The 24,144-nt window shown below is 41.6% G+C and overlaps 1 protein-coding gene and 1 long non-coding RNA gene across 4 annotated transcripts in view; both read left to right on the top strand.

Moving 5' to 3' along the window:
• LOC135308545 (uncharacterized) overlaps positions 1 to 19,985 on the top strand; it is a 64,948-nt gene extending 44,963 nt beyond the window's left edge. Inside the window, exons 2-3 of the long non-coding RNA XR_010368948.1 lie at positions 17,527 to 17,646; positions 17,714 to 19,985. This is a non-coding gene — a long non-coding RNA (uncharacterized LOC135308545). The remainder of the gene's footprint in view (positions 1 to 17,526; positions 17,647 to 17,713) is intronic.
• SPAG16 (sperm associated antigen 16) overlaps positions 1 to 24,144 on the top strand; it is a 360,034-nt gene that overhangs the window by 115,394 nt on the left and 220,496 nt on the right. The gene's annotated exons all lie outside the window — the stretch shown is intronic.

Here is a 24,144-nt window from a genome sequence, read left to right as displayed (position 1 = left end):
CTGAAGGCTGGCATAAGCACCAATGTGAGGCATTCTTTAATGATGTGTGATATTTTCTTTATCTGTTTTTCTCCCCTTAGTAATAAGAAACCTTTTCCTTAAGTGTGATTATTTTATTTACAGTTTTTCACTGATCCATAGTTCCCTTCTATACTAAAGCTATGGAAGAACAGAGAGAATGTATTTTTTATGTTTGCATTATTTTATTTTCTAATTCACTAGGAACCTAGACACCCAGACAAAAAATCATCCCTTTCAAAGAATTTGATTAATGCATTTGTTTTGGCACATATGCTCCTAATGTCAATAATTTCATCCCGACTTTTGAAGATGTGAAGGTATATTGATGGATACAGCTGTTAGCATTGGGAAAAACGACTTCATAAGTGGCTTTTTTTTGTATCTGTTCTTGTGGCATCAAATAATCTATTAATTTCCAGAAAGAGCTGTGTGTTTAGCTGTGTGCAGTTTAAAATTAGCAGTCCTGAATTCAAGAGACAACTTTAAAACAGTGATTGACATTTTGTTTAATGATGACCTTATTCCCAGGAGTAGGATTAGTGCAAGTCTGCAGCTCTGAGTGCTTTCTTAAAACATTTTGTAGGGGGCTACATGGTGCCCACTTCATTGTGAGTGAAGATGAGGGGTAATGCTGGTCAGGAAAAGAGGGAAAGATATGGCATGGTTGGGACTGGACTGTGACAGGTCAGGAACTGTGTAGCCATGGAAACATACAGCCATGGAATGGCCTGGGTTGGAAGGGACCTTAAAACTCATCATGTCCCACCCCCTGCCATGGGCAGGGACATCTTCCACTAGCCCAGGGTCCCCCAAGCCCCATCCACCTTGGCCTTGGACACTCCCAGGGATCCAGGGGCAGCCACAGCTGCTCTGGGCACCCTGTGCCAGGGCCTCACCACCATCACAGGGAAGAATTTCTTTCTAATATCCCATCTATCCCTGCCCTCTGGCAGTTTGAAGCCATTCCCCCTTGTCCTGTGACTCCAGGCTCTTGTCCAAAGTCTCTCCTCACCTTTGTTGCAGGCTCCCTTCAGGTGCTGGAAGGCCACAATTAGGTCACCCAAAGCTTCTCTTTACAGGCTGAACAACCCCAATTCTCCCAGCCTTTCCTCTGCCTCAGTTGTATGAAGGTGAAGAGCTGAAAATTAGTTCATGGCTGAACTTGCTCTTGTCTGAGTAGTCCCTGCTCCTGCTGGGATCATTCCTTGGTGGTCACTTTAACTCTTTGACCTCTGGTTGTTGGTCCTCACTTGGAAGCTTCCTTGCCCAATCAGGCTTTTCTGCTCCTTGTCTAACTGGGTTTGTAGTATTACATCCCATCACAGTATTTACTTGCCCACATCTGCCAAACACTTGTGTTTTCTCCCTGCTGGGAAGATTGTGTGGGTGGAATTTGCTAATCTGAACAAGTAGTTAGGCCTTTCAGTATATTTAACCTATTCTTTAATGTTTAATGACATGATTTTGTTTTGACAGATGAATGTTGTTTCAGTAGATCTGCAGTGACACTGCTCCATTGTGACTTTGTGCTGTCAGCTTGGTACATTTATCCTGACACTGTTGTATTTCATCTTGATACCATATTCTTGATTTGACATTGCAGTGCCACCTCCAGAAATTTGTATTGATATTCTTAGTTCTTAACTCATTTTCTTTGTATTTTTTCAAAGTGGGTGAAAGCCTGACACAGTTAGAATTGGGAGCAATGCGAAGGCAGGGTGGTGGGGAGGTATCACAGGGAAATTAAAAGGGCAGAGCTTGTGCTCAGTGGGGAGAGCCCAGGTGTGGTGGTGCTTACAGGGAGCAGTGAGACATTCTGGTAGGGGGCCATCTCAGAGAAATGCATGTCAGCACAGCCTTAACTTTTCCAACTCAGGCAGTACCACCCTCTCCTCTTTTGGGCTTCTTTCTTAGCTGTTGTCTGCACTATGTGTGTTTAATGTAAAATATTCCAACTTTTCTGTGAAGTACAGAAAATAACATATTCACGAAAGGGTAACATTATGAAATGTTTAGTTTAAAATCCACCCTTTTTTTTTCCCTTTTTCTTTTTTTTTTAGTCACTTAGTAATTTAATGCCTAAGGTTTTTTTAAATCAAGCCTGTTGCCAAGTTCATTTTTTTCCTCCACGTTTCGAGCACGCTTCATCAAAAGCATGTGGAAATGGAGGCAGAGTTAATGACGCACTTGTATCTCCATTTTGCCATCATCATAAAATCCTGAATCCTACTCCAGATGATTAGTAAATAAGATGAAGTAATTTAGCTGAGAGAATTGACTAGCTACAGTGCATGAACTGTAATTGTGATGTTAATGTCAAATAGAGTTAGCAATTTTCTGGTATGTTCTGCTCTTGAGCATGAATTTTTTCCCTTTGAAACCTGTGTGGAACCTGGGTCTTGAGGTCCAAGCCAACAAAGTATATTTTGGCTAGTGAACTGAGGGAAAAAACATTCATATTTTTGTGTTAAAGGATCCCATAAAGCAGGTCATGAAGATCATCTCTGTGTTTGGAGGTCAAGGGCTGGTTACAAGGAGAGACCTTTTACACCCTCTAGGGCAGCCAAGCATAGAACAGAATGTCTGGAGAACCTGTCAGTCTCTGTCCTTCAAAGTTTTCAACACCCAACTGGAGTAAGTCTTGAGTGATTAGAGTAAAGGTGTAACAAGTTACAGGTCAAAGGCACTATATCTCTGTGGGCTATTTTTCCTTTTTTCTTTGTTTAAGGCAGTAAAAGCCCTGTCTGTGACTCCATGCTGATCTTCCCACCACAGCAGAGTCACCATGGATGCTCTCCATGTGCATGGTAGTCAGCAATTCCAGGCTGGAGAAAATAGACAAAAAATGTCAAAAATGCCAGGAAACTGTGCAGTTGCTTTGCTGGAAAGTTGCTCATCTGCCATTGGAAGCAACAGGTTAAATGGAGCTCAGGGTACCAGGGAGAATGGACTCATCTGTTCCAGTCTTGTATGATATTTCTCCATTATTCCTCTCTGGAAAGCTGTGGTTTCACCTTGACATCTAGATAGTATTTTCTATTGTGTGTGTGCTTAAAATTAAGCCACTTCAGATTTCTAAAAGTAATTAGAGAAGAGAGAAGAAAAGATTAGTGCATTTTTCAGAAGAACTCACTGAAATGGCAGCAGGGATGTTGGGAGAAGGGCAGAGAATTATTGCAATATGTCAAGGTCTGAACAGTTAATGGGATATAGCTGAAGTGTCTGCCAGAACCTGGAGATCTCAATGGACTAAAAGTGGAGGGGGGGGCAAAAGGCATCTTTAGTTAAATATGTCCACATGAATGTTCAGCATGGCTATTACAGTTTAGACTTTAAACTTGGCTGAAATGCTGTGACAGTGGCTTATTGCTGGTCTTCAGCAACATACAGGAGAGTTGGCAAAATGATAACCTGAAAGTAATAGTGATTTTTTAAAATTTAGTTTCTTTTCATTTGCAGACTTAAAATGGCTCAGCAATTTCTGCTTGCTATTCCAATCTACCTACAACAACTATTAATAATGGGATTTTCTATTTCCACCTCCCTGTCTCTTCTGTTGGGGAGGTGAGTTATTTAATTGTGCAGCATTTTTTGACTCATCTCCTCATAATTCTTGCTTAGTTACCAGGAAACATATGTTACATGGTGTCACATCTAAATGATTATATTTTGAAAGTCAAATCTTTGCAGCTGTCAAGTGATAGTCTAGCCCACAAAATTCTGACTTATCACCTCCATGTGGGACTTGTTTTTTAAATTGGTTAGGTAGTGCTCTACCAGCAGCACAACCTCTAAGACCCCAGTTTTATTAAAGCATGTGGATTAGGTTCTCAATTACCTTTAGCTCCAGTTACAATTAAACTAAAGTTGGAAGAAATTACTGGCCTGCTGTAAAGGTCTCAGGAACAAAAGAAGATGAGAAATCACTTCTTTTCCAGCAGGCACCAAAACAAATTACACTCGGTGTTTCAAGTGGTCAGGGCTAAGCTGGGCTGCAGCCAGGCTGGGCTCACTCTGCTCCCTCCACTGCTTAGCACAAGAGGGGAGTGTGAAAAACCCCACAGACTTCTGGATGAGAGTAAATTCCCCAGGGAAGGCTTTTGTAATCCTTGCTTGGTGCAGAGCTGGGAGGGAGGTGTCGGTGTGGGAGAAGCTGATAGTGCCAGAGCCATGGGGAGCCATGTGGGTACTGCCACCCCATCTGCCAAGGGTGGCCATGGGTGCCTCTAAATACCTTTGGGATTTAATTTCTGCTATAGAATTGCTATTGAAAACCTCCCAGAGGGTGCTGCTCATGCAGGTCACTGACCCAGGAGCTTTAAACTCCCCAGAATTTCCATTTATATGCACCAGGGTGTATTTTAAAGTCTTTTTTTTTTCCATACTGTTTGCTGTAAGATAGCATCTGAAATTGCCTGGCTTTATGCTCTACTTAAGCCAGGAGACATCTCCAGTAACTGTTTGGTAATAATTATAAAACTTTGACTGCAGAGCTGCTTAGAATATGTGAAGAATAAAGCCATGAATTTTAAAAAAAGAGGTAGAGGGGGAAAAGGAAGAAGAAATGCACAATGAATGATTAACATACAACTTGATTACAATGTAAATATAGAATGCCATGATACATCATGCAGCCATGAGAATGCTGTACGATTTCACTGAAAGCAACTGGTGATGTTGTAGGCCCTAATTCTGTAATCAAATCTGTGAGAACACTCCTTTTTGAAGCCATTAGGATGCAGTGTTTGTCTTCACACAGCAGTTTGCCAGTGGCTGTCTCAGGACTGTATTATTGTGAGCAGAATTTTCCATAAATCAATAATAAAGCCCGCTTTGAAAAAATCTCTAGCTGCTTCCCCAATAAGTCAGTAATTTATTGTTAAATGGAGCATTGGTATTTCAACAAAACAATTTCCAAATCTTTGAAATTAAAACCAGAAGGATTTGTTGACAAGGTGTGTGATAACTTTCAACAAGGTTAATTGTGGTATGTCATTTTGTTTGTCATTTGGGTTATTTAATTGTGCAGCTTCCCTCTGATTTCCCTGTATTTCCTGACAGAGCTGTAGTGTGCATTTGGGCAGGGGAGGGGAAGGATCAGTTGTCTATACAATTTTTTGTAAAGGATGGAAGTAATTTGATCTGAATGTGCTTGATCACTTAATACCCAAAGCATTATGGAAGGATTCCTTTTTCATAGTGATACATTTCCATTTTTCACCTCCAAGAGTTTAAATGTGATGGGAATTTCTTTGCCACCTATAAAAGGGGATCTGAGTCTGTAAGAAAACAATATCCAGGTAAGTCTTATGACTTTTGCTGTTACAGGAATGAGAAGAAAGCCTTGGTGTAACAATCATGTCCTTTCTTGCTCTGGTACTGCCATGAGAAGGTCTTTGCAGGGCAGTAAGAAGGTCTTTACTGAGCAGAAAACAGTGGTGAAGTCATGGAAGGACCTTAGAGGAACCTGCTCTGGGCAGGGACACCTTGCACTACCCCAGGTTGTCCAAGCCCAATCCAACCTGGCCTGGAGCACTTCCAGGGATGGGGCAGACACAGCTTCTCTTGGCAACCTGTGCCAGGGCTTCACTACCTTCACAGGGAGGAATTTTTTCCCAATATCCCATCTAACCAATTATATTTTCTTCCTTGAGCCAGGTCTTATAAGCTCTCAGAGGAATATAATACACCCAAGATAGTTCAGGTATTTTTGGGGGCATAAAATAAGCAGGATGGCTTCTGCTGCAGTGTTGGAAACAAAAAGGTTTAATAAAAGGCAAAATAACAAACAGAAGAAACCGAGCCAGGTGCAAGAGATGTGCTCCTAGTAAAACACCTCCTGAAAGCCGTTAGTTCCTTTGTTCTTTTCTTTTTCTACCCAATTGTTCAGGTGGGACTTTTTGGCTTCTATCCAATTAGCTGTCCTTAAGTTTGAGGTGAAGTCCCCTAGGCCTATGAGATGTCTTTTCACCTAATCAATGAGAGAAACTTCTGGGCTTCTTTTCTTTTTAGGAGGACAAAGGATAGTTTTGTCACTCTAACAGAGAGCACACCCCTACACTAACCCTGCCCTCTGGCAGTGGAAGCCATTCCCTGTGTCCTATCCCTCCATCCCTTGTCCTAAGTCCCTCTCCAGCTCCCCTGGAGCCCCTTTAGGCACTGGAAGGAATCTGAGGTCTCCCCAGAGCCTTCTCTTTTCCAGGCTGGACCCCCCAGCTGTCCCAGCTGGCTCCAGAGCAGAACAAACACGAGTGAGTTGTGCTGATTGCTCCCGTGGAGTTCAGAGGGAGAGAGGCAGTGCTCAGTGCCCTGTTCCCATATGTTCTTGGAGGCAGCCACTTTACTGAGAGAGTTTAATAGTAGTCTCAGAGGAAAAACCCTGCTGGTGAGCAGAAGGCAGGCAGCACTTAACTGATTTTAAACATAGGGGGAAAAAAGGAAGAAAACCAGAATGTCTGGTAGAGTCACAGCAGTTTTTATTCTGAGTGAGCAGACCACAAGCAGTGTAGAAAACCTGCATGCTGGAGGGCAAGCAGCTTGACTTGGAGGAAGTGAAACCTTTGGAAGTTGGAAGAAACCCCCAGGAGCTGCTGATCTTTGAGTGTCTGTCCCTCACTAACCCTTGTGTGCTGTAATGACAGAAGAAATTCCATGGAGGAAATGTGCCCTCCCCTCCCAGTGCCCCCCAGCAGGGTGCTCTAACAAGGGCTCAGATTCCTGATGACTTCATGGACTCAATGGAGCATTCCATATCACATTCTATATCACATTCACCATAAAATTATGTTAAAGCACAAATGCTGGGAAACAAATTACAGTGGTCAAAATACAGAAGGAATGAATGAGGCAGATTAGCTGGCATGCACCAGTTGTTTTGTACTACTCTAGTCATGCAGAACAGCTGTAAATACAGTTTAAACAGCCACCAAGACCTCAATTATTCTCCTCCTTGTTCATGTAGATTAGTATGGTCTTGCTCTATAGCTAAGTGATTTAAACAACAATTCTGGGAGCGACTGATGAGGTTCATTTACACCAGTGTAAATCTACAGCTTCTGTTTTCTGATTAAATTTTTATGTATCAAGCTATTCATCACTTCTTTTAAATGCTGCTGTTTGTGGAACTTGGGGATTATCTTTATCCATTTAGTAAAATGGGAGAAAAATCCAATAATTTTTTTTATTTTATTATTGGAGCAAATAAAAATAGTGTATCAGCTTAGAGCAAATCTTCCAAGAGGCTAATTAATAAAAATTAAAAGTATAATGGTAAGAGAGATTGTCTGTTATCAAGTAAGCAAAGTGTGATAGAGAAGTTATCTTGCAATACCACTGTGAATTTGGATTCATTTTAGAGCCAGTAATAGAAATTTTTCCCTGAATTGCTCCACAATAACTGTCACGAACCTGATGGGTTTCAGGTTGGAATTAGAAGCAGTCAGGTGTTTAAAACCATGTTTGCTCTTAAACTTTATCTGGTATCCCGTTGGTGTGAGGGGATTGCAGTAGGACACTAATTCAGGTATTGCAATATTATTTGGCTCCTTTTCAGGCTGAGTAGGATCTTACTTCATAGGAATTATTGATTTTTATGGGGTTATTCCTCAAGCAAATTTGTTGGTAACTCAGTAAGGATCTGGTGTGGCCTGATGTGGTTTGGAAATTTGGACTAGTAAGTCACAAAAGACATTGAAGGGAATGCTGAAGGACCTTGAGCTTTGGGCTTTCTGCTCTGCAGTGCTGCATTTCTTTTCTAGGACTTGAAGTGCCATTGTAATAAGCCTTGCTTTGGTAATGAGGAAATACATTCACTGCAGGGACTGTAGTGTCAGAACAAGGGGTAACAGCTTCCAGTTGGCAGAGGGCGGGGTTAGATGGGATATTGGGAATTAATTCCTGGCTGTGAGGGCCCTGAGGCCCTGGCACAGGGTGCCTAGAGAAGCTGTGCCTGCCCCTGGATCCCTGGAAGTGTCCAAGGCCAGGCTGGACATTGGGGCTTGGAGCAACCTGGGACAGTGGAAGGTGTCCCTGCCCATGGCAGGGGGTGGAGTGGGATGGGCTTTAAGATCCAACTCAAACCATTCTGGGATTGGAAAATACCTGTTAAGTTCCAGGTTCATTATTTCTAGCAGAATGAATTTGAGGCAAACAATACATTTCACTCTGGAGAAGGAAGAAATTAATTTGGTAGTCCAGGACAGGACACATGATTTGACTGAACAATGGGGTTGTGAGTTTGGGGACAAAGAACTGCACATTGCCTCATGTAAACTGCACAGCTTCCCTAATTTCATCAGCCATGCCATGAGTAACACACCAGTTCTTGCATATTCCTAAAGACAAAACTCTTTAGTGAGTGACATTGATGATCTTTCCTCTTGTAGGCTGATGAAGTGAGAGCCCCTCTGTCTTGGAGCTGTTCTTGGGCTCCCCCCATCATCTGATGTAGAGATCTTGATGTACATCTCCAGAGGTACCTGGGACATCATCTGAGATCCCACCCAGTTTTTGGATTCAGTATGAATCCTTAGTCCCTCATCTTGGTTCCTTCACTACCTAGCCCTTTGCTCCAACCTTCCTTGTTTCACATTATAATCTGGATTTTTACATGCAGCAGATTCTTTTGTGGTTTCACCTGCTTGCACTGAGGGACTTTTATTTCTCTTCACGATTCACATTTTTTCAGAATTATTCCTCTCCCTAATTTATAATGTATAGAGTATCTTTTAGTGACTCACTAATCTTTTTTAATTTCAGCGTGTCTCATAGTTCCTTCTCCCTCACCTTGCCCAGTACCTTTCCTGATTCTGTATTTAATCCCGTTAACTCTGGTTTTTCCTGCTTTCCTCCTGCTGTGTAACCCTTTTCCCCCAGACTCCTGACTGGCACTGCTATTCCAGCACCACTGTTTTCCTTAGACAGGTGAGTTTGTATTCCTGACATACAGGCTCCCTAATGCCTTCATTTCAGTTTTTGTTATTCTTCCTTCACAGTCAAGTACTTCATTTATGCTTTATGTGTTTCCATCAGCCTGCCAAACCCAGCTGAGTACCAGGGTCTCCCTCTGCATCTATTTTCTTTTACAGCTCACTGGAGGAGATTTCTTTCTCCTATCTCTTCCCAGGAACAGCCACTGCTGCTAGTTTTCTTTAAGGTTTAGCCACTCACTGCACAGATCCATCTCCTCATCCTGTCCAGCTGCTTTCTTTTCTCACTGTGACTTACACTTAGTCCACATTTATCCTTTTTTGTTGACTTCCCCTCCATATTAATATGGTCTAAAAATATATTGTGTTCCTCAAATTTACTCCAAAGTGCACCGTAGTCTGGTTTCCCTCTGTTTTTAACAAGAGAAAACTGCCTCAGTATGCCTAAAATATGATTTTTTGATCAAAAATGAGATCAAAAAATGAGCCTCTGCCACATGCTCTTTCATAGGTAACACTAATCAGTCCTTCACTTTTCTATCATATTTTTTATTCCCTTGTTATTGCAGTCCCCTGTCTCTGCAGTTCCCATCCCAGCTCCTTGCATCATCATTTTTGTGGGTATTTTCCTTGCTCTTTCCTGTGGTTTGTAGGAATGCTGTGTTGCTTTTGGCTGTCTTCTCTCTGTGAATCGGATCACTGGGTCACCTCCTCTCCTCAGACATGCTCAGGTGCTATTTTTATGCAGATGAGTTGCAAATCAGTTTGTCAGCCCGGGGTTTGTTTGCCTCTGTTCAGGCGTGTATTTCATCTCCCATCTCCTGCATTTGTGGCCTGACAGCTTGTGATAACAAAGGCAAAGCAGAGCTCTGTATCTCCCCTGGAAAACTCTCTGGTGTCCCTCACTTCTTATCCCACCTCCAGCACATTACATCCCCAGTCAGTGATGTTTGTTATCTGGACACGTTCAGTTATGAATTCTTCTGCTCCTGCTGTAGTGTCACCATTATCTCTCCCGTCATCTACAATGGTTGTCCCCAGTGTCATTTTTTTTCCCTGCCTTCCATTTAGAAGTGAAATCTGGGAATTCTTTCTAGCTCTCACTGCCTTCAGCTGTGCACAGAAAGGTCTTGTATTTGCTGGGTTCCCAGACAGAATACGGAATGATAACTCTGGCTCCATGTTCTTAGAAGGCTAACTTATTATTTTATCATATTATTATATTAAAGAATACTATATTAAACTATACTAAAGAATACAGAAAGGATACAGACAGAAGGCTAAAAAGATACTAATGAAAAACTCATTACTCTCTCCAGAGCCTAGACACAGCTTGGCACTGATTGGGCAATAAATAAAAACAATTCACATGAAACCAATGAAACAATCAACTACCACATTCCAAAGCAGCAAAACACAGGAGAAGCAAATGAGAAAATTATTCTTTTCCTTTTTCTCTGAGGCTTCTCATCTTCCCAGGAGAGAAATCCTGGGCAAGGGATTTTTTCAGAAAATATAATGGTGACAGAAAGGCATGCTGCATTTTCCAAGTTGCACTTGGATTATTTCATTGCCTTCCTTGCCATCACCAGTAAGGGGCTGCTCCACTCCTGGTGGGATCATCTTTGTCTGGCTCGGTTGGGCTCCCTGCGGTAGAATTTTTGTTTGCTTCAAGTTATCAGTGAGTGGTTTTTTCAGTGATGCTCTTTTCATCTATAAAGCTGTTGAGACCCCTCTTACATAGCTGGGAGTCTACCTTCATTTCCTCTAGTTCTCTAGCAAGTTTTCCTAACAGTTCTGCTCCCAGCATTTCTTTTTTTATGCTTTCTCAAATGCCCCTACTTTCTCCCTTCAAATTTAATTTCTTAATCTTGTGACTGTGAGACTTTTTCACATATCCTTGCATAAATATCTCTGTAGTTTTCCATCTGTGGAGCATTTGTCTAATCTTTTTAATAAGATAAGGCCAAGAACTTACTTTTTACTGTCCTCTTTTATTGGGATTTTTAATGCTATTAAGGCACTGTAGATATTTAAACCATTATCAGTAATACCTCATAGGTTTTCTTTTCTCTTTTCAAATACACTTTAATGGGTTTTAGGTGTAATTGTTAAAATGAAGATGATAATATACTAGAAATAAAATACACCTGCTGCAATTAAATTGCACAGAGATCTGTGAATGGGAAGCAATTGCAAACCTTGCTTTTGTAGGCAGACTGTGGGAAGCTGGCAAGGTCACTTAAGAACCACAAAGCCAATATTGAATATGATCTATAGGTAATCAGACAAGGAACATGGCCTTAAAGCCCATCCATTCCCACCGTTGGGCAGGGACACCTTCCTCTATCCCAGGTTGCTCCAAGCCCCATCCTTGGACACTTCCAGGGATGGGGCAGGCACAGCTTCTGTGAGCTTCAACCTGAGCCAGAGCCTCACCACCCTTCCTAACACAAACATCATTTTGTTCTAATAAAGGAATTACTTTTACCTGTGTCCACATAGTTGTCACATAGGAATCCTTCCTTGTGAGGGATTTAGCAGGAGATGTGTCTCAAATCTAATGTCTGCTCAGAGATTGTGGTTTGGGAGTATGGAATAAATGGATGAAAGGAATAGTACTGAGTCACCAAGATCAGCTCAGATTCACTCAAAAACTGGAGACAAAGCAGCACTAATTGTGATGTATAATAGCTTCCTTAATATTTCCTCCATACTTTAGGACTTTAAGTAGCAGCTCTGAGCTGGCCCTTACTGCTCACAAAAATGTTTTTGAGATTGTGATAAGGGGCTGTGTGATAACATCAGCTCAGCACTTTATGGTGGTAAACAAATGTAAATCAAACAGGAAGAGTTCTTAATAAGGGAGTAGAGGATAAAGCAGTGACATCACTGGATACTCTTTGCCAACAGCTGGAATTCATTTGTAAGTTCTGGTCCTCACACCTCAAGGATGATCCATAGAGAGAGGAGCAACAGGGCAGGTCAAATGCTGCTTTGTATGGAACAACCAAGAAAGCCAGGGGGTTTCAGCCTGGAAATTCCAGGGGGCTGTAGAATGCATTAGGAGCAGTGAAGAAGGGTTGGGGGCTTTTCAGTGATGTTTTTGTTTTGATTAGACTTTTTGTTGGTGTTGGTTTGGTTTTTTTGGTGGTTTTTTTGGGGGGAAGGATTGTTTTAATTATTTTTTCCTGTCTCTTCTAACAGAACTAGAAGGGATGAATTTAACCCAATAAAAGGCATGTTGAAAGCAAACATAAGTCTGGTCATTCTCGTGTTGTGGCTCTTTGCAGAGGCTCAACAGGAGATGAGACAAAGCTCATAGAACAGAGGTTTCTGGAGCTCCCAGGACATGAATCCAGCTCAGGAAGTCTCTGAGCTGCCCGTGCCTGACAGCTGGGGTGACAGTTCCATTCTCCCCCAGACACCCACTCGTGGCAGCAGTCACACACAGGACAGAGGCTGTGTGGCTCTCTGAGCACAGCTGTGCCACTGGCTTGCCAATACGTTATGGGCAGTAGTATTATTGAGACTAAATGGAAAGAATACACTGGGTTATGATCAGCAATGGGTTTTAATTTTTAAAAATCTCTTTTTTATTCTTTGGACACTGCCTAGGTAGCATGTTTTCATTTTCACTGTGGTGAAGAGGAGGAAGATGTATTTTATTTTCCTCTGTGAGAGTAGAGTGGTGGGATCATTTTTCACTCTAACAGCTTTTCTTTAAAGCAGTAACACTCAGCTTTTTGTATTTTTTCATCAATCTGTTACCAGGCTGTGTGGCTGCTTCACATTTCTTCTAAATAACAAGGTCTTAATAATCAAATTAATGTTGATCATCTTAGTTTCTTTGTCTGACATAATCTACCTTAGTAAGTAATCTGAGGCTTTCTTAATGATGAACTTGAAGGTTGAAGGGTCACCATTTTTGCTCAATTGTCTCCCTAACCCACCAATGGAAAGCTGTATATTCCCTGTGTTGTAACAGATATCAGGGTTTTCCAGGGGAGTGTTTAATTCAGGTGGTGCCTCTTCTGTTTGTGAGAAGAAAGGAGAGCTCAGGAATTTGCAGTGTTGCATTATAGTCACATTTTTTAAAAAGCAAACAAGCCCCAAACAGATTGGCATTGTAGTGTAGAAGCTTACACTCATTTTTCACAGATCAGATGAGAATAAGTAAATTTACATTAACTTTAATGCCTGAACTAGCAGCACAGCTACTTTAAATTCAGTAGAAGAGAGACAAAGCAGATATTCATATCTAAGCATCAGGATAAGAACAATTCCAGGTGGAAAGTGAAAATTAATGGAGCTATGACAATTCACAACAGCCCTTATATTTGTGTTTATAGTTTGTTTTCCTGCACCTCTCAGTTAAAGGAATTAAGGTTGTATTTTGCCTTTCATCTTTAGCTTTTGTGAATGTGATTTCAGAGCATCTATTACTATTAGCCTGAAAATAGCTTTTTGTTTTCATTTCTGGGATTGTCATGTTTTAGACATAGTTTTCCTCCTCTTGAATGTGTAAGTAATGTGGTGTGTTTCTTTGGAAGTAAAATAAAAATAAATGTTATAACTCCTGAATGAACTGAGGCCATGAAAATGTATCTGGTGATGAACAACTGTGGAGATCCTCATAATTCCAAAGGTGGGCTGGGAATTTAATCTGGCCTTGGCTGGTCTGTGCTACCCCAGTGTCTGACACAGTATCCCTGAAAGTTGTAATACATCCCAGAGACTTGTCAGGCTGATTGAACTGAGAGACAAAACTAGGGAAAAATCTGCTGAAAATATTGAAAATTGTTATCTTTGTAATTTTTCATATTAAAAACTCCTTGCTTTAGCAATTCTGGGGAAACTTGCTATTTAAAGACTATTGGCTGGAGGTGGTAAATCAACTAACCTTTTTTCCTGGCTAATCCCACGTCTGTGAATTCATACAGGTTTTCACTTTTAGGTTTCCACTCTACAGTGAGCCCACGGTGAGGTTCTTTTTCTTGGCAGTTGAAATGCCTATTCTTACTTGTTTAGCTACTAGCAGAAAACAACCTGTAGCATTAAATCTGAGTTGGCCTGTAAAAGTCAATGAAGCAGCTGTTGTCTGTTTTCCACAAATGAACAAAGAAAGTTCCTTCAAAGAATGATCAGCAAGTTCCCTTGTCTATTTTCTTTCATCAGGTTTGTGCTTGTTTCGTTACTAACAGAACAGAGCAAAATGAGATTACATGAGGAGCAGAACCTGTTAACCTGATTATTCTACTATTATTAAAAACCACAGCATTTGATTAAGAACTTGACTAATTTAAACATGGCTTTTGAATGGACACAATTAATGAGTGATAAGCTATAAAGAGTTAACTAGTTTTCTTTATAAGTCCCAAGGCCCTTTCAACATGAAGTTTGAAAAGACGGGAGAGATGCAGAAAGCTTGAACATATCATATTAGTTACCTCCTCTGTTTCCCTTTTCCACAGAGGCCAATAAGGCTGTCAGATTGATGTAAAACTTGTTGCTAGTTAAATTACAGCATGTAGACTTACATTAGTACGTAGTGCTGAAAATGAAAAATAGCCCATTGCAGAGCAGGTGAAATTTGTTTTATTTTTACAGCTGGTTTTCTTACCAACTTTGTTACAAGTTTTCCTCCCTTTTTGGAGCAAAAGAAATACATGCTGTGTGAAAAATGGGAGGTTTTAAAAAAAGACACAGAGAACATTCTTACCTTTCCCATTATGGTGTCTAAGAATCTAGAAATTGCTTCCAGGAAAATGTGTTGCTGTAAAGATCAGGCTTAGTCTCTTGGGTTTTGTTTTTAAGGAAGTCTGAAATGTAAAAAAATCCTGAGAAGATGAGAACAAATCCCCTTTTGTTTAAGAAGAAAAAATTATCTTCTGTTCTTGCATTTACTTACTTGTGTGAGTAAAGGCCAAAGCAGTAATTAATAATACAGCCTTTTTCAATCAAAATTCAGTCATTTTATTTTAACATTTGCTTAAATCTTTTTTATTCTGTTAACTTTGTGAATAATTATTAGATGAGCTGTCAAGTGATTTAGATTTGATATTAGGGAAAAGAATTTTCATGGAAAGGTTTGTGAAGTGTTGGAAGGGGCTGTTAGGGCTGCGGTGGAGTCACCATACCTGGAAGTGGTCAAAAACAAATGGATGTGGCACCTGGGGACATGGTTTAGTCGTGGTGGCTGGTGGTTAGGCTTGATGATGTTGAAAGGCTTTTCCAACCTTAATGATTCTATGATTCTAACTAAAATATTCTTACTGCTTCCTCAAAAAAAAAAAAAAATCCATCTGAAAACTGACATTTCAGAACTTCCACTTGGGTAAAAAATAGGGGTTTTTAGGTGAACAGCCAGAATGTTTACTTGTGAGATATGTGAATTATAGGTGTAGTGTGTAACAGAATTCACCACGCCAAAGCTGACATTTGGGCTGGGCGTTTTTTTTGTGTTTTTTCTTTTTTTAAAAAGACCTTTCAGAGTTTGCTTTTAACATTTTGTGTTCTTTACAAATTAAAAAATGAGATTTATATCACTTTGTAGTGTTTATGCCATAGGGTGCAGTTCTATAACTTTGCTTTCCTTTCCCAATTTTCAGACTGTAATTTTCAGACTTTTCTGTAACTCCTTAGAACTGGACCATGGGTTCCCTTGGCTACCCTGACCACACGAGAAAAAAAAATGGTGTTAAACATGTAGCACATGTTTTCTGTGCTCTACTCAGTCTGTAGGGGTAAAATTAACTGTATCTTAGAAGTTTTAAATAGAATCATCTAATATTTTAGGTTCCAAAAGGCCTTAAGGATGATCACTCCAAGCCTTACCACAGCACTGCCAAGGCCCCACCAAACCTTATCACCATGTGCCACATCCACCACTTCTAAATAACCATGAAATAAACTGCAACAGCAGTGGGAAAAGAAGTGCCCTGTTCTCCACAGAAGCAAGAGTGCATTAAACAGAGGAGGAAGAGCGTGTTTTACAGGATATATTCCATGGGCAACATGCTTTCCATAGTTGGGTTGTTTTTTGTTTTTTTTCCTCTGTGGTTTTTCTGAGCACAGATGGCTTTCAAGTTGTGCCACCCAAGAACTTAAGAATGCTGGGGTAAGGAATCCCTGTCCAGTGGAGAGGATAATTGAAAGTCCTTGAGTGAAATAAGGTGTCTTTGAAGTGACTGCCTTGTTAACTTCTCACTTAGCACATCAAAGTAAGGGAAAGACGCCTTTTTTTTTTCTTGTAAATGCAAATTGTGGCTCTTGTCTGTGTGGTGTCCTGCTTCAAAACCTTGCAGATGTTCCAGGTGATTCCCATGGTGAAAGTTCTGTCTTTGGTTATGCAGGAATAGCTTTCAGTTTTTAATGGAAGTGTTGGACTTTGGTGATCTCACTGCAGCAAATTGTGTACGGAAATTGAATTCTCACTGGATCTTCCTTTTGTGGTGTTTGTGTTCTCACCCTCCAAAGTGCTAAACAAAAACTGGAGTATTTTCCTTCTTAATTGTAATGTCAGGATCATAGAGTGAATGTTGCAGACAGCTTAATGTTCAAAATGTCTGGATTTCTGTTGGTTTACTGCAAGATGTTATTAAATTTTCCCAGTGCTGCTTAAAATAGTTGTACAATAAATTGAGGTATCTTAGTTAAATTAGATTTCTAGACTCTCTGGGCATTTTGGTAGTTGTGCTTTCTGCAGACTTCTCTTATCCCAGTGAGCTTTCACATGCAGGAAGCATGAGAAGATCCTTGGATGCCTTTCCTTCAGAGCCTTTCCTCCTGGGAGGGAAGCAGCTTTCTCAGCTCTGCTGTCGTCAGTACCATGTGAGAATTGATGCCCAGGAGTTCCAGCTGAACATGGGACACAGCTTCCTTCTGTGCGGTGACTGAGCAGGGAACAGTGTCCAGGGAGGCTGTGGAGTGCCTCACTGGGCATACTGCAGACCTGTCTGGACACAATCCTGTGCCTGTGCCCTGGGATGGCGCTGCCTGAGCAGGGACATGGGGCCAGAGGAGCCCCTGTGGTCCCTTCCAGCCTGACCCATTCCATGATTCTGGGAGAAGTGTTGTCTCTGTAGTCTGGGAGAGAAAGGAGGATACATTTCCTCAAACTGCAGGAAGCAGAAGCACTAAAGTGATGGCTCAGGTTTTGGCTTTTATTTTTTTCACATTCTGTGCTGCTTTAGTGTGTGGGTCTGAGCTTCATATGAGGGGATGGTGAGCTCTCTGCACAGAGCAGGGAGACAAAACAATTCCTTCTCTAGCTGGGGACCAAGGACAAATGATCCAGATCTCAGGCCCAAGAGCAAAACCAGCATGGACTGAAGAGAGAAAAACAAGAAGGATGGGACTCATAACCTAAAGCTGTAATTGGATAATTAATTCCAATATGCAACTGGACCAGAACTTATAAAAGTGTGAGACCCTGTGACCTGCTGTCCATTTTGTGACCATTTTGGTTCATCTTGGGTGCAGCCCTGGCTGGGCTCTTGTGCTGCCCAAGGTGCATCCATTGAGGCCTTCTAATAAATCCCTGCTTTATTTAACTCTCTCTTGGCCTCTGTTCTAGGTCAGCCTTCACAGAGCATCAAAAGAAACTGGGGAAATGAAATCAACAGAACTTCCAGCATGGAAATACCCGTGAGGAATAATTAGTCTTGCAAAAGCTCATCAGTGGATGCCACTCCAGGTGCAGCATCAGTCTCTTGTACCCCTCCCCTCCAGTGTTCTCCATATAAATTGTGCTGCTCTTGCAGGTGTTTCTGTGGGCATCAACAGCTCTTTGGAATCCTGCAAGGTCAGCAGGAGTCCTGCAGGTCCCTTGGGATCGTGGATGAACCCTGGTGGGTCACAGCCTCTTTGCATCACTGTTCCACACAGCTCCAGTGATGGACAGCCATAAAGGCCATCACTAAAGGCACTTGGATACTGGAACCTGCTCAGCATCGCAAAGCTGTAGTGCCTTATCTGAGAGTGATGTACTGAAGGTGAATTGCAGCTTGAATACATGATCTGCCTCTTCCCCCCCATATTTCAGGACATATCTGCTTTGCTTAGTGAAGGTGATCACTGGCCTAGAGTCTTACAGATAATCATTGCCTTTCTCTAGAGCTCAAATTTAACAGTACTTAATCCAGATACTGTGGTGGAAATTCAGCTAGCTGGATGAATTTATTTCTTTCATGATAAGAACATGAACCAAGTTCCAAAGCATCAATAAAATTACAAAACAAAATCTATGCTCAGGCCATGGAATGATGACTTCGGTCTCATAGGTTTTGTGGCGTTTATTGGACTATTGATTTTGGATCCTGAATGGAAAGTCCAAAAACTGGTGGAGAAAGAAATATGGAACTTTTTTCTTTTTTTTTTTTTAATATCCGATTTTTAGACTTTTGCCTTGTTATCCTAAATTATCCTAAATATCCTTCTAGCTAGCAGTTGTAGATTTTTTATTTGGTTGGTTTGTTTTGGTTTTTGGTTTGTTCTTTTTTTTAGTTTTCATGAAGACATGCTTTTATTCAATTGAAATAGTGACAAAATAGACTGTTTAATATTCCATAGAGTTACTGTAGAGCTCCTGGTCACGGGAAGAATGTACAATAGCAGTAGTCAATAAAAAGCATTCACTGACCCATCAGTCAGTGTTTCAGTGCTGGCTTGGGCAGGTAGAACAAGCTCCTGAAGTGATCAGTGACAGTTTCCAGGTAACTTGTATGATGAATGCACACCAACTCTCACTTTTATGGAGTCAGGAATTCCAGTGTTCAGAGGCACGTGAAGCTACAAACTAATTCCTTGCCTGGCTCCATGCATTTCCATCATTCTGGACGTGTGGAGTTGCTCAGCTGTGAATTTGCAGTTGAGGCTGTTGAAAATAACTTGTGATGGAATGGCATGGGACAGGGGAGCTGCACATCTGCTCATCTTTTAAGGACTTCCAAGAATGGCAATTCCACCACTTGCCAGCCATCTTTCAGTGAAGACATTTTCCCTGCTATAGCAAAGATCATTTCCTCTCATCCTGTTGCTTGTTGTTTGGGAGCAGACCCTTCCTGGCTGCACCCTCCTGTCAGGGAGTTGCAGAGAGTGAGCAGATCCCCTCTGAGCCTCCTTTTCTGAGCCCTCCCAGCTGCTCCTGGTGCTCCAGCTCCTTCCCTGGACACACTCTAGCCCCTCAATGTCCTTCCCCCTGAACTGGACACACCACGGGAGCATGGGCACTGCCCTGCTCCTGCTGGCCACAGTGGTGCTGTTACAAAGTGTGTTTCTAAAACCTCTCTGTGATGCTAAGAAGAAAAAAAAAAGGTGGAATTTATTTTATTACTTTGCAACTGATCAAATTTAACAATGTGTATATAAGGAAAAATCTCATTAAGAACATCAGCAGAAAAACAAGGCAAAGAACATCTTTACGTATACAGCTCACAGCTGAGGCTTTGCAAATTGCTGGTAACTGTATCAGCATATGATTCCTTCATTTGCATTTGCACTTCAATTAATTTTGTAATTCAATTTGTTCGGTTCTGAATATTTCAGTGTGTCTCAGTGAAGGGAGAAGCTTTTTCAAGGAGCACAGCTGTTTGGCTTCAGTAGGTTTCTCCAAGTACAAGTGCTATCAGTATTTCTGCTTTCAGAATTATTTCTCTGTAGGTGGGTTTGAAGTAGCACCATCACCATTCAGATCTTTCAGTGTCTGCATCATCACATTTGGGATGTTCTAGTGCAAGCCAATGTCCCACCAGCGAGCCCGTAGCACTTTCTGGTGTAATTTCTTCACCTGTGTACATTACTACTTCTTTTGTATCTCTGTGCCTGTTTTGTACTTCACATCTTGCTTTATTTTATTGTTTAATCAAATTAAGTTCTGTAGAGTTCATACGGTGTACTCAACAGCTTTTTGAGTAATCCTGGGGAAGGAAAAGGAGCAATGAAGATATTTTAGTTTTGCTCACTTTCATTTCAATGTTGTAAAAGAAGTAATTGCTAGATAAGCATCATGTTAAATAGTTTTCTACACATGTTCAATATAGTTGTGTGTTTTTGCAAACCATCCCAGAGTTTGTGCTGGCTTGTACTAAGCCAAAATACAACTGGCTGCCTGTCTGACTTGGAAGTTGCACATCTTGAGGAGGTTTGGTCTTTGTTTGACAGCTTGATTCTTGTGAGGCAGCGGAGAGAGAAGTGGAGGCAAACTTCCCTCATTGTTGGGGATTCATCAGTTTACAGGGAAGCTGCTGCTCTTTTGGAACAGTGCAATCAGTGGAGTACTTCACCTAGTTAGGAGTTTATTGAGAAAACATCAAGACAAAACATCACAAACTCATTGTTTTAGTATAAAAATCCTTAAGGTGCAGATTCTTAGACCCAAACATGCCACAAATACAAACTCAAGCATGTGGTGCCCAAACTTGTGCTGTACATGCCTGAACATTCTTCCTGTTTTCTCACATGAGTATTCCTGTTTTCTCACATGGTATTCCCAGTTTCTCACATGTGTTAGTCCTGTTTCCTCACATGTGTATTCCTGTTTCCTCACATGTGTTATTACTGGTTTCTCACATAGTATTCCCGGTTTCTCACATAGTATTCCCAGTTTCTCACATGTGTTATTCCCTGTTTCTCACATGTGTTAGTCGTTTGCTCACGTGTATTCCCATTTGCTCATGTTATTCCTGTTTTCTCACGTGTGTATTCCGTTTCTCACGTGTATATCCCGTTTCTCACGTGTGTGATTCCCAGTTTCTCACATGTGTATTCCCGTTTGCTTATGTGTTATTCCCAGTTTCTCACATGTGTTATTCCCTGTTTGCTCACATGTGTATTCCCGTTTGCTCATGTTATTCCTGTTTTCTCACATGTTTTTCCTGTTTTCCCTCCCAGAGGACAGCAGGATCCAGAGCCTGCTCATGCTGTGCTGGGTGCCCAGGGCCGGGCTGTCTCTCTGGGGGTGTGAGTGCATCAGCTGCTCCCTAATCAGTAAATTCCCATCTATGCCATTGTGTCCCATTGCCTGGATTATGCACCGAGTCCTTCACTCAGTTCAGCCTCCTGAATCACAGACTTCTGGGGGGAAAGTGTCTCTTTCCTTGCTGTTTAACTCCTCTGCTGCCTGATAAATCCCTGCCCCTCGGTGGCTGAGCGCTGTCAGGAGCCCTGAGTGTCACAAATGCAGAGGGTTCTGTGCTGCTCTGTCATTTCTGCTTCCTTTTTCCCAGCGTGGAGCTTGCTCACTCCTGGTGGCTGATGTGGCCTGATGAGACAAACCATCTTCTGTTTTAAAGAGATAAGCTCTAGTGCAGATGAGGATACTCTGAACTGCAAGCAAGCAAAGCCAGTGGATTCAGCTCAGTTTTGGTGCCTGTGTCTCCATTAGCAAGTTTTGTGGGTCAGTAGGAATGAATCTGAATGGGTTGATGTTGCTAAATTAAGTAGTGGATGTTGTGCCAGGAAATCTTCTCTTTTCCTTCTTTGCAGTAAGATGAATAACAGGGAAACTGCTCCTATTTTGAGTTTGCCTGTGTAAAGTGCTCCCTGCCTCATGTTGTCCACTCAGGGCTGAGTGTTCCCTTCAAAACTCACTTCTAATTGGGGATTCTCTTTGGGCTAGCACCCCTGTTAATACATACCTGAAAATTAATTTCAAGGTTTTTAAAATGCTTTTTAGTATAATCACAATTTCCAGTGTTGTCAGACTTAAAGTAAGTTTCAAATTCCGTGGTGAAAAGCTGTGTTTTCCCTCAAGCTGAGGATGCTAAAATGTGGCTTTGAAACTAATGATTACACGTTGGTTTCCAATTGCCAACTGTGCACCTTGCTGCCCTGTGAGATTCTTGCAAGGACAGATGGGTATGGCTAACAAGGAGATTAAAGGAGTTAAAGGGATCTTCTGTTCTAAGTTCAGAAAATGGATAGCAAATAACAGCCTTTAAAAGACAGAAACTCGAATGTTCATCTAAATTAACAACTCTTGGAGAAAGCCTGCCTTCCAACAGTAATGAGAAGGGTTCTTTTAACACTTAATCAGACAAGGTTGTTGACTCATAAAAGAAACCATGGCAGCTGCAACCATTTGGAGATTTCAAAAGGATATCAGTGAAGGTCAGCACATAACAGGCTTCCTCTAGTCCTGGCTAGAAAGATTTTTCACTGAGGATTTTAGATTACTTTTGGTGTCATTAAGAATATGTGTTGTTTATGTTCATATTGTTCTCCTGAAAATGTCAGAATAGAAATGATGTATTTTCTGAAATTTAATGAAAAAGGCACAATGCTATACAGAGTTAGAAAATAAGAAGAAAATACTATGTGTAAAAGGTATCTATGCTCAGGAGTGTTCCTGGTGTGATGGGATCCAGCACAGGTAGGAACTGAGAGCCATTACAGTGAGCAAAGAGCTGGACTTGTAAGCAATAAAGTTTTCTTTTTCAAATAAAACAGGACAAAGCAGAAGATTGCTGGCTCCTCTCAGTGTGAGAAGTCAAATATTTCCATTTACACTGGTGTAGGCTGTACACTGGGGAGAGATCCACACTTGGTAATGTCTGTGATCCTCTCTGGAGAGAATAATAATCAAAATACGCCTAAAATTAGTAAAAGACTCATACCCCTCTAATAAAAGGAAAAACATAATTGAGAAGCAGTTTGTGTGCTGTTTAGAAAAGAGGATTAGGAAGTTAAGACTGAAATGGCAAGAGGAGGAAGAGAAGTGTCAAATACCCAAGGGTCACAGGTGTGTGCAGGGTGTGCACAAATACATCATAGGAAGAGCAGCAGGGAAAGCTCTGCTCACCTGAGTGACCACATTAAAGATGATGTCTGTTAAAGGCTTTGATCAAAGCTAAATTTTTCCATTCTGCTCTGGAGTGATTCTTTCAGTGGCAGGTTTTGAGCAAGGTCCATTTGCTGCAGCGTGTAGCAATTTGTATGCCTCAGAGCATCTGATGGAGCATTCCCCCGGCAGCAGGAGAGCAAAAAACACCTCTCAGAGCTGCACTGTGCTGCTGGTGGTTTTATAATTCAATCAAGGAGAGCCAACTTTGGCCTGTACACAAGCCAAGGACTTCAATAGAGTTGCTCCTCCTGGAGTATTTTTGTTATTACTTGCAATTAGCATTTCAGAAGGAATTTGAGTATAATAATAGTATTACTACCATTTACTATTAATAGTTGTAAATATAGCTTATAGAATGTAAGAAAATTATTAGTTTATTTGATTGAGGAGTGACTTTGGCCTGTCCCATAAATAGTGTTTGTATCTGAGAAGGACTTTGGGGTGTGGAGGGTGAGAGGCTGGACATGAGCTGGACATGTGCACTCACAGCCCAGTAACCAAACCTGTCCTGGGCTCATCCCACAGCCTGGGCAGCAGGAGAGGGGGGATTCTGTCCCTCTGTCCCCTCAGGTGAGACCTCCAGCCCAGGGGGCCCAAAATTAGGATGCAGAATTTATCAGTGGGCCAGGCTGGGACAGCTGGGGATGCTCTCCTTGAGGAGAGAAGGCTCCAGGGACACCTCAGAGCCCCTGCCAGGGACTAAAGGGGCTCCAGGAGAGCTGGAGAGGGACTTGGGGACAAGGGATAACAGCTTCCCTCTACCAGAGGCCAGGGTTAGATGGGATATAAAGATGGGATTCTTCCCTGTGAGGGTGCTGAGGCCCTGCTGCAGGTTTCCCAGAGAAGCTGTGGCTGCCCCTGGATCTCTGGAAGTGCCCAAGGCTGGGCTGGATGGGGCTTGGACCAACCTGGGACAGTGGAAGGTGATCCTGCTGATGGCAGACGGTTGCACTGGAAGGGCTTTTAGTTCCCTTCCAGCCCAAACCATTCCAGGATTCCCTTCATTTGTATCAGAAGGGGTGAATGCAACTGTCTCCCAACCCAAAATCTTACTCTGATTTTTATGTGCTGCTTTTTGCTCATTTGCAACCCAGACTATTGAGCTGGTGAATTGTTGGCTGCTAAGTGACAGTCAGTTGTTTCCATCTCCTTCAGTTTCTATATTCCTTTGCGACAAAAGTTACCTGGTGGAATTTGGTCTTGATTTAAAATTATGTACACACAGGAACAGGCTGGGAGTGTTAATTTGTGATCTGCACAAAATCCGTGATACTGGGGCCAAAATACAATTCTTGATATAGCAATTAATGTGTCATTATTAGGATGGATTCCCAGCACTATCTTTGCTTTTTA

This window comes from Passer domesticus, chromosome 10 (genome assembly GCF_036417665.1).
Source record: "Passer domesticus isolate bPasDom1 chromosome 10, bPasDom1.hap1, whole genome shotgun sequence".
NCBI classification, from domain to species: Eukaryota; Metazoa; Chordata; class Aves; order Passeriformes; family Passeridae; genus Passer; species Passer domesticus.
This window is presented reverse-complemented; position numbering and strand designations above follow the sequence as displayed.